At 45.9% G+C, this 14,354-nt stretch overlaps 1 protein-coding gene across 1 annotated transcript in view; it reads right to left on the reverse strand.

Moving 5' to 3' along the window:
* CANX (calnexin) overlaps window positions 1–1,520 on the reverse strand; it is a 31,886-nt gene extending 30,366 nt beyond the window's left edge. Inside the window, exon 1 of the mRNA XM_026507719.4 lies at window positions 1,320–1,520. The gene's annotated coding sequence lies outside the window, so the exon portion shown is untranslated. The remainder of the gene's footprint in view (window positions 1–1,319) is intronic.
* Window positions 1,521–14,354: the final 12,834 nt, after the last annotated feature.

The following is a 14,354-nucleotide window of genomic DNA, read 5'->3' on the forward strand; positions in this document are numbered from 1 at the left end:
CATTAAAAAATTAAACAAAACGTTCCGTTTCCTAAATTAGAGGTAAAGAGACTTAACCGTGGCTCACCTTTGTCCTCGCAAGCTTTTAATATTCAGCTCAGTTTAACTTCCCTCAACCAGCATTCACGTGTGCCATGCCCAGCAGCTGACCCACTAGACCAGCTCTCCCTCCCATTACTGTAAATGTAGCTTCAGCCAGAAACCAATATTGCACTGTATGTTAACTAAAATTTGAATTAAAAATAAATAAGTAAATGTGTCTTCAGATACTGGGAAACAGGACTTAATTCAAAGCGCAGGACGTGAGTGTAGGGGACCAACAGCATTTGGATTATAATAACATTGCAATCATTAATTACCCAACAGTTAATATGTGTCACACTTCCCTATCTTATTGTACACCCAATTTAATTCTAACAACTCCATCAGGTATGATTATGCTCATTATTTGGGGAGAACTAGGACACAAAAGGTAAGTAAACTGCCTAAATTCACACAACAACAAATGGTCCATAAAGGGCTTGAACCGGGGCCTTAACCTTAACCCCTACACCAAAACTGCCCTGCCCTCAACTATAATCCCAATCGTGACCATAAAATTAATGGCATGACCTTGGACCAGTCACTTCATAGCTCTGGGTCTCCGTTTCCTCCACCATAAAATGCCATGCCCTCTGTGAGCTTTTGGGTACTTTCCTGCTTTTAATAATGTCCACTGCATCTCCGCATGGATTACTCCCCACCCCCAAATAGGTCTAAATGTTAAGACTGAAGTTTTTCAGCCAAGGCGTGTTCTAGCACATTCTCCACACTCTTGGGGGTGCTAGAGTTCATTCTTCGCTCTGCGGTTTTATTTTCCAGTATTGAACCTGTAATGCTAATCCCAGACATTCCCTCTCGGTCTGATACCACCTCTTTCCACTGCTAGGAGGGCCGACTAGGCCCGATCCCACTCCAGACCTTTCCCTGTTTACTCCGACCCACCTCGCGGCTTCCCAGGTAGCCAGTAAAAAGCCTCAGAAAGCACTAGAAGCAAAGCCATAGGAAGAAGTTAGCTACCCAGAGGTCAAGGGAGGCTCTAGGGCACCTGCCACGCCTCCCGACCCCGGCGGCGCGGCCTGGGCCTGGCTCCCCACACCAAGCTACCCGGGCTCGGGCCTCGTCCCTCACGACTGGCGCGTCTGCTGGGGCCTGGGCCCTCAAACCCAGCCCGACCCCCTCGGCCCCGGCCACGCCCGGCCCTTCGGCCGCCGCGCCGCGCACCCAGGCCCCCCGAGGTCCTCACAGGCCCGAGGACACGCAAGGGCCTCCTGTCTCACCTCGAGTTTTACGGGGACCGCCGGCGGTGCCCGCGCCTCCACCCGCCCGCACACCTGGCCCCGCGCTGCAGTGGAGACAGCGGCAGAGGCGGCCCGACCGTCACGTGCCGCAGAACCAAGAGGCCTCGGCTACCGCTGCTGCCGCGCGAGCGAGCCCCACCGCGCGAAGCCCGGCCCTGTGTCCGCCCCTCGCTCCTGAGTAGCCAGGGCCGGCGCCAAGTCCCGCCCCCACGCGCAAGCTCCGGGATTTGGTTGGCCGCTGCGGCCATCGCTCTATGCACCTTCCCATACGCCCCCTAGGGCTATTCTTCGTGGAGTGTGGGGACTGGCTGGGAGAGAGGCAGGAAGTGGCTGTTGGTTGGGCGGGAGGGAAGGGGGCGGGCCGCAGCGGAATCGGGAACCTCGGGCGCGCGCGCCCTGGGGCGGGGCTGGCCGGGCAGGCGTTCTGGCGCCCGGTTGCCCTGGTGCCTTAGTGGGCCCGCTGCCCGGCGTTTCATCCCCACCTCTTGGGTGCCTACGCTGCCGGTGCCTGGACCTGGCCTCCGGGATGGGTATCCCGTTCCCTTTGCTTGGGGGACAAATGGCAGCCGGGAGAAGGGGTGGGAGATCCGCTGGGCCATGGGGAAGGGCCAGTTCCCGGAGGCGGCATGTGCGGGGCCGGGATGGAACCCGGCGCGGGCTCCCCGGCCCGGCCTGGCGTTGACTGCACAGCGCTGTGTAACCAGGCGCCACCGTTCCTGCAGAGTCATCTCTCTGGGCGCAGCAGCCTGCCGCCTCCTTACCCAGCAGAGTCCAGAATACTATAACCCAAGGTTATTTCCATTTTCAGTTTGCGATGTTTCCTTAAATAAGATGAAACGTAAGGGCACGGAGACAGACTGACGGCTGGGTGGAGAGGAAAGGATGGGAAGATTTCAGACACATCACAATTTTTGTAACCCCCTTTAACACATCTTCAGTTTTAATATGCTGAGAACCTCAGAAAATGGAGATGGTCTATGGTTTTTCTAGACCTTTATAGATCCTATAAAGGACCGCTTGTTTGGAGACCCAAAGGCTCAATCTTAGGATGGAAAAAACTAGAATCAGCAGGTGTGTCGCCTATCCAAGGAACCAGCATTATTCCCTCCTGCCACTTGGAAGGAGAAAAGAGGAGTCAGAGTTCGGTGTTTGTCTGAGTTTAGTATTCTCCAGTCCTTCAACCCCCAAATCTATGTAAGAGAATTTTACTTCTGATATTCCGAATGCCACATGTTCCAAACAATGAGCTTAAAATGTAGTTATAGGAACTGTATGTGAGCAAAAGAGCTACTCCAGTAAAGGTGCTAAAAGGTAAAGAGAAGGAGCTCCTGGGTGGCTCAGTCCGTTAAGTGTCTGCCTTTCGCTCAGGTCAGGATCCCAGGGTCCTGGGATCGAGAGCCACATCAGGCTCCCTGCTCAGCCGGGAGTCGCTTCTCCCTCCACCCCTCCCACTGCTTGTGCTCTCTCTGTCAATTATAAATAAATAAATCGTCAAGAGAAGGTAATGAAGGGGCACATGAGTGGTTCAGTGAGACCAGCGCCTGCCTTCGGCTCAGGTCCTCATCACAGGGTCCTGGAATCGAGCCCCACATCGGGCTCCCTGCTCAGCAGAGAGCCTGCTTCTTTCTCCCTCTCCCTCTGTGATCTCTCTTGCTCTCACTCTCTCTCAAATAAATAAATAAATATTTTTAAAAAATAATTTAAAAGAGAGAGAGAGAAGGTAATGGAGCTTTGAGTTGGGAGGAACTGCTTTCATCTAGAATGGACAGGGAAAGAGCTAAGACCTGGTAGAATATGCAGCATTTCTATAGTTGGAGAGTTGGAGGAGAGTTGAAGGTTTCCTTACGTGAGGGAACATCATATGCAAAGACAGGAAAATGGGTAGAGTGTGTTTAGGCTGGAGTGTTTTTAAAGATTTTATTTATTTCTTTGGCTGGAGAAAGGTGTCAAAGAGTGTTTGGCTGGAGAAAGGTGTCTAAGAAAGAGTGTTTTGGCTGGAGAAAGGTGTCTAAGAAAGAGTGTTTTGGCTGGAGAAAGGTGTCTAAGAAAGAGTGTTTTGGCTGGAGAAAGGTGTCTAAGAAAGTGATGGGAAGTTAGCTCCAGGATTGGGTTAGGGGCAGGCCTTGAAGGCCGAGCCAAGGAGTCTGCAGGGAGATGGTTTAGATTTTAGATTTTTATTTTAGATTATTTTAGTATTATTCCAGGGAGGTCTGAAAGACAGAGAGACTGTGAGGCCAATTAGGAAGCCACTCCTTGGAGTTGATTTAAGAGCAGGGTCAGGGAATGGCAGCTTGTATAGAAACAAAAGCATTAAATGTTGACACTGAAGAATGGCCCATTGGACTCAGGAGTCTAGGGAAAGAGGAATCAAAGCCAACACGGGAGTGTGAGCCTGGGTGACTAGAGGTGAACGGAATAACCCCCCAAAAAGAGGGAATTCAAGCTTGGCTGATCCTGAGGCTCCCGTCTGGTCTCAAGACAGAACAGGACTGGAGATCCTGCTAAGAGTCCTGCTGGGGATTTTTTGGCTAAAGCATAATGTTCTTCAAAGGAGAAAGCAAGGCATACCTGGGTGGCTCAGTCAGTTAAGGTCATGATCCCAGGACCCTGGGATGGGGCCCCAAGTAGGGCTCCCTGCTTCTGCCTCTCCCTCTGCCACTTCTCTTGCTTGTTTTCTCTCTGTCTCAAAGAAATAAATAAAATTTGGGGCACCTGGGTGGCTCAGTCATTAAGCGTTTGGTTCAGCTCAGGGCGTGATCCCGGAGTCCTGGGATCAAGCCCCGCATCAGGCTTCTCCGCTGGAAGCCTGCTTCTTCCTCTCCCACTCCCCTGCTTGTGTTCCCTCTCTCGCTGGCTGTCTCTCTGTCAAATAAATAAATAAAATCTTAAAAAAAAAAGAAAATCTTAAAAAAAACACACACACACACAAACAAAAAGCAAAGAAGGAAGCAAAGGACAAACCCCAAGGAATATTTTTCCCCCAATTTAAAAGCAGTCACTGTTGATTAACTGACCAGATTACAAAAATAATCACTGTAGAGACCGCAGTTCATCCTTCTAATAAGCCTGCTGAACTGGTCTTCCCTGTTGCCAAGTCTCCCCCCTCTACAAAATGAGTGGTCCTTTTCTTCTTTCCACGCATGGAGGTGATCTTTTGAAGGGCCCCAGGAGGTCGTTTGCTTCTCTGAAGTGTTTTCCAACTGTGAAGCTCTCATGAATCAGATCTCCACGAGGATAATGCCGTATTTACCAAGAGATGGAGAAATCCAAGTGTTATCTGTCGGGGCACTTGGCTCCTTGTTGATTGTGCCATAACCACACCTGTGGATTTGTTCATTTTCTGACTTAAGCTTCAGGTACCTGCTGTGCAGTATGTGGTTCCGCAAGCGAAAAGTGGAAAGGAGGCTTTTTAATAACATGTGTATGTTATTTTTTCAATAAAGAATCACCTAAATGGGGGCGCCCGATGGCTCAGTTGGTAGAGCATATGACTCTTGATCTCGGGCTTTTGAGTTCAAGCCCCATGTTTGGTGCAGAGCTTACTTAAAATCACATAGATGCCCGCTTTTGTATTTAGTTTTAAAAAATAAAATGTTTAAAACTCACCGTAAACAAAATTGTTGACCCATCCGCCCTTCCTATCCAATTGCTTCTTATAACTTAATCTGCCCCTCTATCCTATCTGCAAGGCCTCCCTCACCCTTGCTGATCCCCACCTTCCCTTGCTTGAAAGAGAAAGGGGGCACTCAGCCAGAAGGGGCGCCCTACATTCCTATTCAGTTCTTTCTCAGGCAGTAACCAGCCTCCAACCTGTGGCTATCTAGAGGCCCACTCATAATCACCATATTAGCATAAACTCAGGGGTGGCTGAAAGGGGCTTCTTATGAATAACAACAGACCCTCCTAGGGCGCTTGGGTCCACAGATGGTTAAGCGTCTGATTCTTGATTTCAGCTCAGGTCCTGATCTCAGGGTCCTAAGATCAAGCCCTGAGTCAGGCTCCACGTTCAGTGTGGCGTGTGCTTGAGATTCTCGCTCTCCCTCTGCCTCTGCCCCTCCCCCTGCACTCTCTCTCTCCCTCTCTCAAAATAAATAAGTAAAATCTTTTAAAAAAAGAAAGAAGACACTCCTATCGCTCCGGAAATTCCAAGCATTTCAGGAGCTGTGCACCAGGAACCCAGAACAAAGACCCATTTTTATTATACTACCGTTCCCTCCTAGAGATTCCCAGCCCATCCCTACCACCAGCCTCAGGCAAAAGCTGACTTGATTTCTGTTACTAGGGATTTTTCTTTTCTAGAGCTTCATATAAATAGAACCATATAGTATATAATGTTTGGTGGCTGGCTTCTTTCAGTCAACAAATTGTTCCAAGATCCTCATTTATACAGTAACATTTATCGTGAATTTGTTCCTTTTACTTGCTGAGTAGTATCCGTTGTATGAGCATGCCAGTTTATCTATTCATTCACCAAGGAAGAGTTATCTGGGTTGTTTCCAATTTTGGGCTGTATGGTATAAAACTGCTACAGACTCTTTGTACAGTCATATCTTTTAACGTTCTCTTATTTTTTTTTTAAAGATTTTATCTATTTATTTGACAGAGAGAGACAGCCAGCGAGAGCGGGAACACAAGCAGGGGGAGTAGGAGAGGAAGAAGCAGGCTCCCAGCAGAGGAGCCTGATGTGGGGCTCGATCCCAGAATGCCGGGATCACACCCTGAGCCGAAGGCAGACGCTTAATGACTGCGCCACCCAGGCGCCCCTAATGTTCTCTTAATAACCTGACATCTTGGGGCACCTGGGTGGCTCAGTCGGTTAAGCATCTGCCTTCAGCTCAGGGCATGATCCCGGAGTCCCAGGATTGAGTCCTGAATCGGGCTCCCCCCTTAGCGGGCCGTCTGCTTCTCCCTCTGATCCTCCCCCTTCTTGTGCTTTCTCTCTCAAATAAATACATAAATAAAATCTTAAAAAAAAAATAACCTGCCATCTTCCATTTTTCTTGGTTTACTACCACAATTGGTAGTTTCGTCTTCCTGTTGCTTCCCCAGACTGTGGAGTGAGGTGTTGTTGAAATCTTGCACATCAAAAAAAATCTCTGTATTCTACCCTCACGTAGGTTTTTTTTTTAACTTGATTGACGTATAATGAACATACCATAAAGTTTGCCCATTGTCAGTAAATGATTCAATGATTTTTAGTAAATGTATAAAATTCTACAGCCATTACCACAATCCAAATTTAGGATATGTCAGCCACCAACGGCCTTAGCACCTCTTTGCAGTCAATTCCCAGCCAACCCCAGGCAACCACCGAATGGCTTTCTCCCTCTAATGATCTCCCTTTTCTAGAGAAATCACATAATGGAAACATATTGGGGGGGGATGGGGTAACTGAGTGATAGGCATTCAGGAGCACACGTGATGTGATGAGCGCTGGGTGTTATAGGCAACTGACAAATTATTGAACACTACATCTGAAACTAATGATGTGCTCTATGTTGGCTAATTGAGCTTAAATTCAAAAAATAAAAGGAATAAAAATAATAAGTGAACTCATAAAATATGTAGTCTTTGGAATCTGACTTCTTTCATATAGCCTAATGTTCCTGCAGTTCATTCAGGAAGCAACATGTATCAGGAATTCATTCCCATTCATTGCTGAATAATATTCCATTGCATGGATATGCCACAATTTGTCTATCCACTGAACAGCCAATGGACCTTCAGATTGTTTCCAATTCAGGGCTATGAACATCAGTATATGAGTTTTTATACAAACATTTCTATTTCTCTTGGGTACAACGTAGGAGTAGAACCACTGGCTTATGTGGTAAATTTATGTTTAGTTTTAGAAGAAATTGCCCGGTCGTTTTCCAAAGTAGTTGTTCTATTTCACAGTCCCAGGTCGGAGCGTTTCGATTCTTCACAGCATCACCAACACCTGCTCTTGTCTGTCTTTTTTGTTGTAGCCATTCTAGTGGGTGTGTAAGAGCAACTCGCTGTGGTTTGTTCCAAATGCAGTGAGCCCCCTCTGTCTGTGGAGCTGTTGGGTGGTACAGCCTGCCCAGTCGTGGTCGGCTGCCCTGCTGACCAGGCTGGGGGAATGTGAGCAGCTCTGGGCAAGAATGCCACAGACTGTCCTCACCCCGAGTTCAGTGGTTTTTCATGGATAAACGCTTCTCAGTTCCTCCTTTGCTTTTGGTCAATTTCCTTTTTCTCCAATTTTATCACCGTTTTCTGGAGATAAATTGTTGATCTTCTCACTTCGTCAGACTGCTATCCTTGTATACTTCCAGTTGAAGATTTTTTCCTCTGTATATCTTCCCTAGACATTGCTTTTTTTTTTTTTTTTCTGTTTTCTTGCATTGGTCTCTATGTTTCACCTTGCAAGGGATATTTATTTGCCTAGTCTGCACATTAGAATCACTTGGAAAGCTTTTGCAAATCCCAGTGCCCAAGCTGTACCCCAAGAACATTATATCAGAATCTCCGGGGGGGGGGGGGCGCCTGGGTGGCACAGCGGTTAAGCATCTGCCTTCGGCTCAGGGCATGATCCCGGCGTTATGGTATTGAGCCCCACATCAGGCTCCTCCGCTATGAGCCTGCTTCTTCCTCTCCCACTCCCTCTGCTTGTGTTCCCTCTCTCGCTGGCTGTCTCTATCTCTGTCGAATAAATAAATAAAATCTTTAAAAAAAAAAAAGAATCTCCAGGGGGAGAGCACAGCCATTTGAAACTCAAAATAATTGTAAGCCTGTGAAAAATGAAAATGTCAACACAGTTTTTAAAAGAAAAAGATAGAAATTAATAAAATGTAAAGAAAAAAACCTAGGGACACCTGGCTGGCTCAGCTGGGACAGCATGCGACTCTTAATCTCAGGGTCGTCAGTTCGAGTCCCACGTTGGGTGTAGAGATTACCTAAAAATAGATAAACTTTTAAAAAACCACTACACTCCTGTGTCTCCCCTTTACTCGCACCAGTACCATACGCACAGCCCTTCTGACACCAAAGGTGTGGGAGTTTTCCCCACACCAAGCAATGCTGTGACAGCAGCTGGGTGCTGTACAATTTAACCCCGACATCATCTACCTGGAGATAGCTAGTGTCAGATCCCACCAGTGAAAGGCTCAGTCCATGAGACTGAATACACTTCAGATGCCAATCACAAGTAGTGGGTTCCCAGGTTACCCACAATGTCTGTCCAACTTAGTTCCAGATCAGAGACTCTCGCGACCTCCTCTTGGATTTGATTATTTGCTAGAACAGCTCGCAGAACTCGAGGAAATGCTTAAGTTTACCAGCTTATGAAAGGATATGATCAAGGATACAGATGAGCAACCAGATAAAAGGCTACATGGGGCGAGGTCTAGGAGGGTCCTTGTGGTTGGGGTATGACATCCTTCCTGCATACAGATGTGTTCACCAACGTGGAAGCTCTCTGAACCCCATACTTTGGGGGTTTTCAGGAAGTCTTCATCACGAAGGCAAGATCGGTCATTAACTCCATTTCTTTTTTTTTTAATTTTTTTTTAAAGATTTTATTTACTTATTTGACAGAGAGAGACAGCCAGCGAGAGAGGGAACACAGGCAGGGGGAGTGGGAGAGGAAGAAACAGGCTCCCAGCGGAGGAGCCTGATATGGGACTCCATCCCAGGACTCCAGGATCACGCCCTGAGCCGAAGGCAGACACTTAAAGACTGAGCCACCCAGGCGCCCCCCATTAACTCCATTTCTAGCCCCTCTTCCGTCTCTGGAGAATGGGGGATGGGGCTCAACGTTCCAAGCTTCTAATCATGGCTTGGTCTTTCTGGTGACCCGCCTCCATGCAGGAGTTCATCAAGAGTCACCTCATTAGAACTAAAGACACTACTATTACCGGGGAAATTCCAAGGGATTTGGAAAGTCTGTATCAAAATAAGGGTCAAAGAGCAAATATGACAGCAAAAGATGCACCCAGTACTGTTACCACTCAGGAAATTAGAAGGGTTTTAGAAGCCCTGTGTTAGGAATTGGGGGAGGGGGAGATAGAGAGTATATAGATTTTCTATTATCTCATAATAGGGAGACCTCTTGCTTCTAGTAGAATGCTGAGAACCCACTCACAAATATGAAGTTAGTGCTAGTGCTAGAAAAGCATCGTTTTGCAAACTTAATGGCAAAGATTGGCTCAGGCAAGAATTGCCAACGGAGACTAAATCTGGGGGGAAATTTTGATGAGGAACAGGACATTTACATGGTTTTAGGGTGTCTGCCTACAGTACAGAAGGGTCCTTTGCAATGCTTAAATGCAATACCTACCTCTAGATGGGCTCCTGTACTGAAAACGCTATTAACAGGCATTATAAGTAAGCAGACGATACTGAAATACGGATGGTTGATTAAAGTAATTTGTATCGAAATAAACTCATAAGGTCGATAACTGCACTCTGGACACGTAAGATAATACACACTGAAGTGTTTAGGGGCAAAGGGCCATGATATATGTAAATGGCTCAGAAATGATAAAAGAAATAGGGTAAAATATTGACTGTAGGGGAATCTGGATAAAGGGTATACAGGTGTCCCCTGTACAATTTTTATTATTTTTATTTTATTTTATTTTATTTTTTAATGATTTTTTATTATATTATGTTAGTCACCATACAGTACATCCCCGGTTTCCGATGTAAGGCTCGATGATTCATTAGTTGTGTATAACACCCAGTGCACCATGCAATACGTGCCCTCCTTACTACCCATCACCGGTCTATCCCATTCCCCCACCCCCCTCCCCTCTGAAGTCCTCAGTTTGTTTCTCATAGTCCATAGTCTCTCATGTTTCATTCCCCCTTCTGATTACCCCCCCTTTCTTTATCCCTTTCTTCCCCTACCGATCATCCTAGTTCTTATGTTCCATAGATGAGAGAAATCATATGATAGTTGTCTTTCTCTGCTTGACTTATTTCACTTAGCATTATCTCCTCCAGTGCTGTCCATGTTGTAGCAAATGTTGAGAACTCGTTCTTTCTGATAGCTGAGTAATATTCCATCGTATATATGGACCACAACTTCTTAATCCAGTCATCTGTTGAAGGGCATCTCGGCTCCTTCCACAATTTAGCTATTGTGGACATTGCTGCTATGAACATTGGGGTGCATATGGCCCTTCTCTTCACTACGTCTGTATCTTTGGGGTAAATACCTATTTTTATTTTATTTTTAATTTTATTTTATTTTGGGGGGAGAGAGAGCACGCATGAACGGGGTGGGGGCAGAAGGGCAGAGGGAGAGGGAGAGAGAATCTTAAGCAGGCTTCACGCCCGGTGCGGAACCCAACGCAGGGCTTGATCTCACAACCCTAAGATCAGGACCTAAGCTGAAATCAAGTCCGTTGCTTAACCGACTGAGCCACCCAGGTGCCCCTCCTTGCACAATTTCCAACTTCACAGTTAAAAAAAAAAGTCAGGCTTTCATAATCCAACACGATTTAAAGCCCAGAAAGTTGTTTTGTTTTCCTCAGAAAGCCTCGCTTTCATTTAGGTAATAACAGGTACCTGTGGAATAGGGAACTATTTAGGACAAACTATACAAGGGCTAAAATTCCAAAATATTAACCCACCTCACAATCTTGTTCGAATGCGTAGAAACGTAAACTTGCCATACATTTATTTATTTCCAACTTTCAAATATAAAAGCATAATAAAGGTATAAATGACCTATTAGTCAAAAATATTCAAATTCACATTTAAGTAGGATAACAAAAAAAAAATTTTTTTTTCTGCTGAAAGTAAGTGCTACATGGCCTGTGATCTGGTCCCAGTGTCCCCAAGGCAGATGTTTTGGAACTCACCTGGCACACGCTCTGTGCTGTGATATGATGCTTAGTCTACTTTTGACTCTTCAGAAAGACTTTGAAATCGGGCACCTGGGTGGCCCAGCCGGTTAAGCGTCTGCCTTAGACTCGGGTCATGATCTCAGGGTCCTGGGATCAAGCTCTGCGTGGGGCTCCCCTTCTTCTCCCTCTCCCTCTGCCGCTCCCCCTGCCTGTGCTCTCTCTCAAATAAATAAATAAATCTTTAAAAATTAAAAAAAAAAAAAAGACTTTGAAATCTTCCACTCCCCAGCGAAGTTTGGCGTTCCCATGCCTTCCTGCTCACCTTCCCCTCTCCTTAGCCTCCACCGCTCAAGCCCAGATGCAGATTCTTGGGTTCAGTGATGCTTCCCAGTTACAAGGTGGTTATCTAGGGCAGAGAGAATATGCATGAACATTTTTTCCCAGATCTTTTTTTTAAAAAAACAGAAAATTTAAACATTTTTTTCATAGAGTATTTACAGATTCCAAAGAATATGCATGGAACTAATTTCAAGGTGCAATGGCTTGGGAGCAGCATGGGGAAGAGGGGCAGAAGGAATAGCCACCTCTAGACTGCTACTGGGGCTAACCTGATCGCTGCCCTGCACCCCACTTCTGTCACCGCCAAGCCTAAGAGGAGGGCTGGAGGAGAGGCTAAAGAAAAAAAAGCCCAGGAAGATAAGCCACAGAGCAGGTGGACATCCTTTCCTGTTTAACTTGCTCTTCGTAAAAAGGCGGAGTGAAGCATGTGCATTCTTTATGACTGTGTTCCGTGTTTTGTACTAACTGAATGACTTTTAAAAAAATTTATGTATTTATTTAAGAGAGAGAGGGTGAGCAGGGAGGGGCAGAGGCAAAGGGAGAGAGAGAATCTCAAGCAGACTCCCCACCCAGTACGGAGCCCGATATGGGGCTCAACCCCACGACCCTGAGATCAGGGTGTGAGCTGAAACCAAGATCCAACAGTTACCCGACTGAGCCACCCCAGTCCGCCCCCACCCCGTACTATCTAAATGACTTCTCTCATATTTTATACAGATGCAGAATTCTTTTTTTTTTCCCCCGCTCTGTTAGCACAGAGAACGTCTCATTGTTTCGGGAAAGGGCAAATGTCAAGAACAGTATCTCAGAAACCAAGTGAAATAGCCATGGGGCAAAACGAGAGTTTGCTTCCTTGGTTTTGGGAGTATTCCTCTTGGTCGCCAAGAGAAGGGATCCACTGACATTCACAGTTGCTACGCATTTGCCTGTGGTGTGAGGAAGTGAACATTTGTTTTTAGGTCCTCTTCTCCTTCCCTCTGTGCCCTTAGAATGAACTTTATGCTAAAACTCAGACCTCTTGGTACCTGGCGCTTCTTTCCTATAGGGCGCCAGGTCTGCTCTTTTCAGCGGTGACACTGACACAGTTTCTTAATTCCTCAGAATCCAGGTCGGCTTGCGAAAGGAGTTAAGATGTTAAGTGTTCCTCATCTCTCTGAACTTTTCCCATTCAAATCATCAAATAAAGACTTCCTTGGGTTTTATAGCTTTCCCTTTTTTGTAAGGAAATAAGGGAAATTGAAAGTTACTGTAGGGGCACCTGGGTGGCTCAGTTGGTTAAGCGTCTGCCTTCGGCTCAGGTCATGACGTCAGGGTCCCAGGATCGAGCCCCCAGTGGGCTCCCTGCTCAGTGGGGAGTCTGCTTCCCCCACTCCCTCTCCCTCTGCTGTTCTCCTGCTTGTGCTCTCTCTGTCAAACAAATAAATAAAATCTAAAGAAAAAGAAAAAAAAAGAAAGTTACTGTAGACCATGGCCACCCATGACTTGCCTGAAATATTGAGACTGTTAATGAAAATAAGCCTTAATAACACAGACACAATTTGGAGAGAATGACAGAGAGAATGAATCACTGGCTTGATTAAAATATTCCTGGGCTCTGTTTCCACGTCCATCAGACAACCTTCTGAGGGCTGATCTGAGCTCTCAAGTGTCCTCGTGATAGGAAGGGAGAGCTTTGAACAGTGAGCATGAGGGTTTATTTGTGGAAACTGACATTCAAATTCTAAAATTAGGATGGAAATTCAATTATATGGAATTGCAAAGGACCTAGAAAACCAAAGCAATCTTTAAAGAATATTGCCGGAAGATATACTCTACCAGATATTAAGACTTCCAGTAAGCTGCAGTAATTAAGAAAATACGATGCGGTGCAAGGATAAAGAGACCAATGGAAAGGAACAGACAGTCCAGAAACACTCGGACAGTCACAGGATGAACGACAGGACTGAACTAGGGAGAAAGCCTAATCTTTTCTGTAATTGGTGCTAGGTCGAATTGACATCTATATGAAAAAAAAATCAACTCTCCCCTCGCACTATAAACAAAAATTAACTCAAAAAAGGGGCACTTAGGTGGCATAGTTGGTTAAGGGTCCGACTCTTGGTTTCAGCTCAGGTCTTGTCGGGGTCATGAGACAGAACCCTGTGTCAGGCTCTGAGTTCAGTCTGCTTGAGATTCTCTCTCCCTCTCCCTCTGCCCCTCCCACTTGTGCTCTTTCTCTAAAACAAATAAATTAATCTTAATTTATTAATCTCTAAATAAATTGATCTTAAAAAATTAACTCAAGGAGCGCTGGGGTGGCTCAGTCGGTTAAGTGTCCACCTTTGGCTCAGGTCATGACCTCAGGGTCCTGGAATCGAGCCCCTTGTCAGGCTCCCTGCTTAGCGGGGAGTCTGCTTCTCCCTCTGCCTCTGCCCCGCCCCCCCAACCACTCATGCTTTCTCTCTCAAATAAATAAAATATTTTTTAAAAATTAACTCAAAATGTAACAGACCTAAATGTAAAGCTAAAACCATAAAACTTCTAGAAGAAAACAGAGGAGAAAATCTTAGTGACCTTAGGTTTGGCAAAGAGTTCTTAAATATGATACAAAAAGCAGGAACTACAGGAGAGAAAATTGATAAGCCGGGCTTTATCAAAATTAAAAACTTTCACTTTGAAAGGCAAAGCCACAGAATGGGAGAAAATATTTGCAAAACATATCCACCAAAGCACTTTTATCTAGCATTAACAGAACTCCTTACACACAATAAGACAAGCGATCCAGTTAAAAAAAAAAAGAAAGAAAGAATGGAAAAAGACCCTAATTTACCAAAGAGGGTCACAAAGAAGCACGTGAAGACACGGTCGACATCATTAGGCA

The sequence above is a fragment of the Ursus arctos genome, unplaced genomic scaffold (genome assembly GCF_023065955.2).
Source record: "Ursus arctos isolate Adak ecotype North America unplaced genomic scaffold, UrsArc2.0 scaffold_5, whole genome shotgun sequence".
Lineage (NCBI taxonomy): Eukaryota > Metazoa > Chordata > Mammalia > Carnivora > Ursidae > Ursus > Ursus arctos.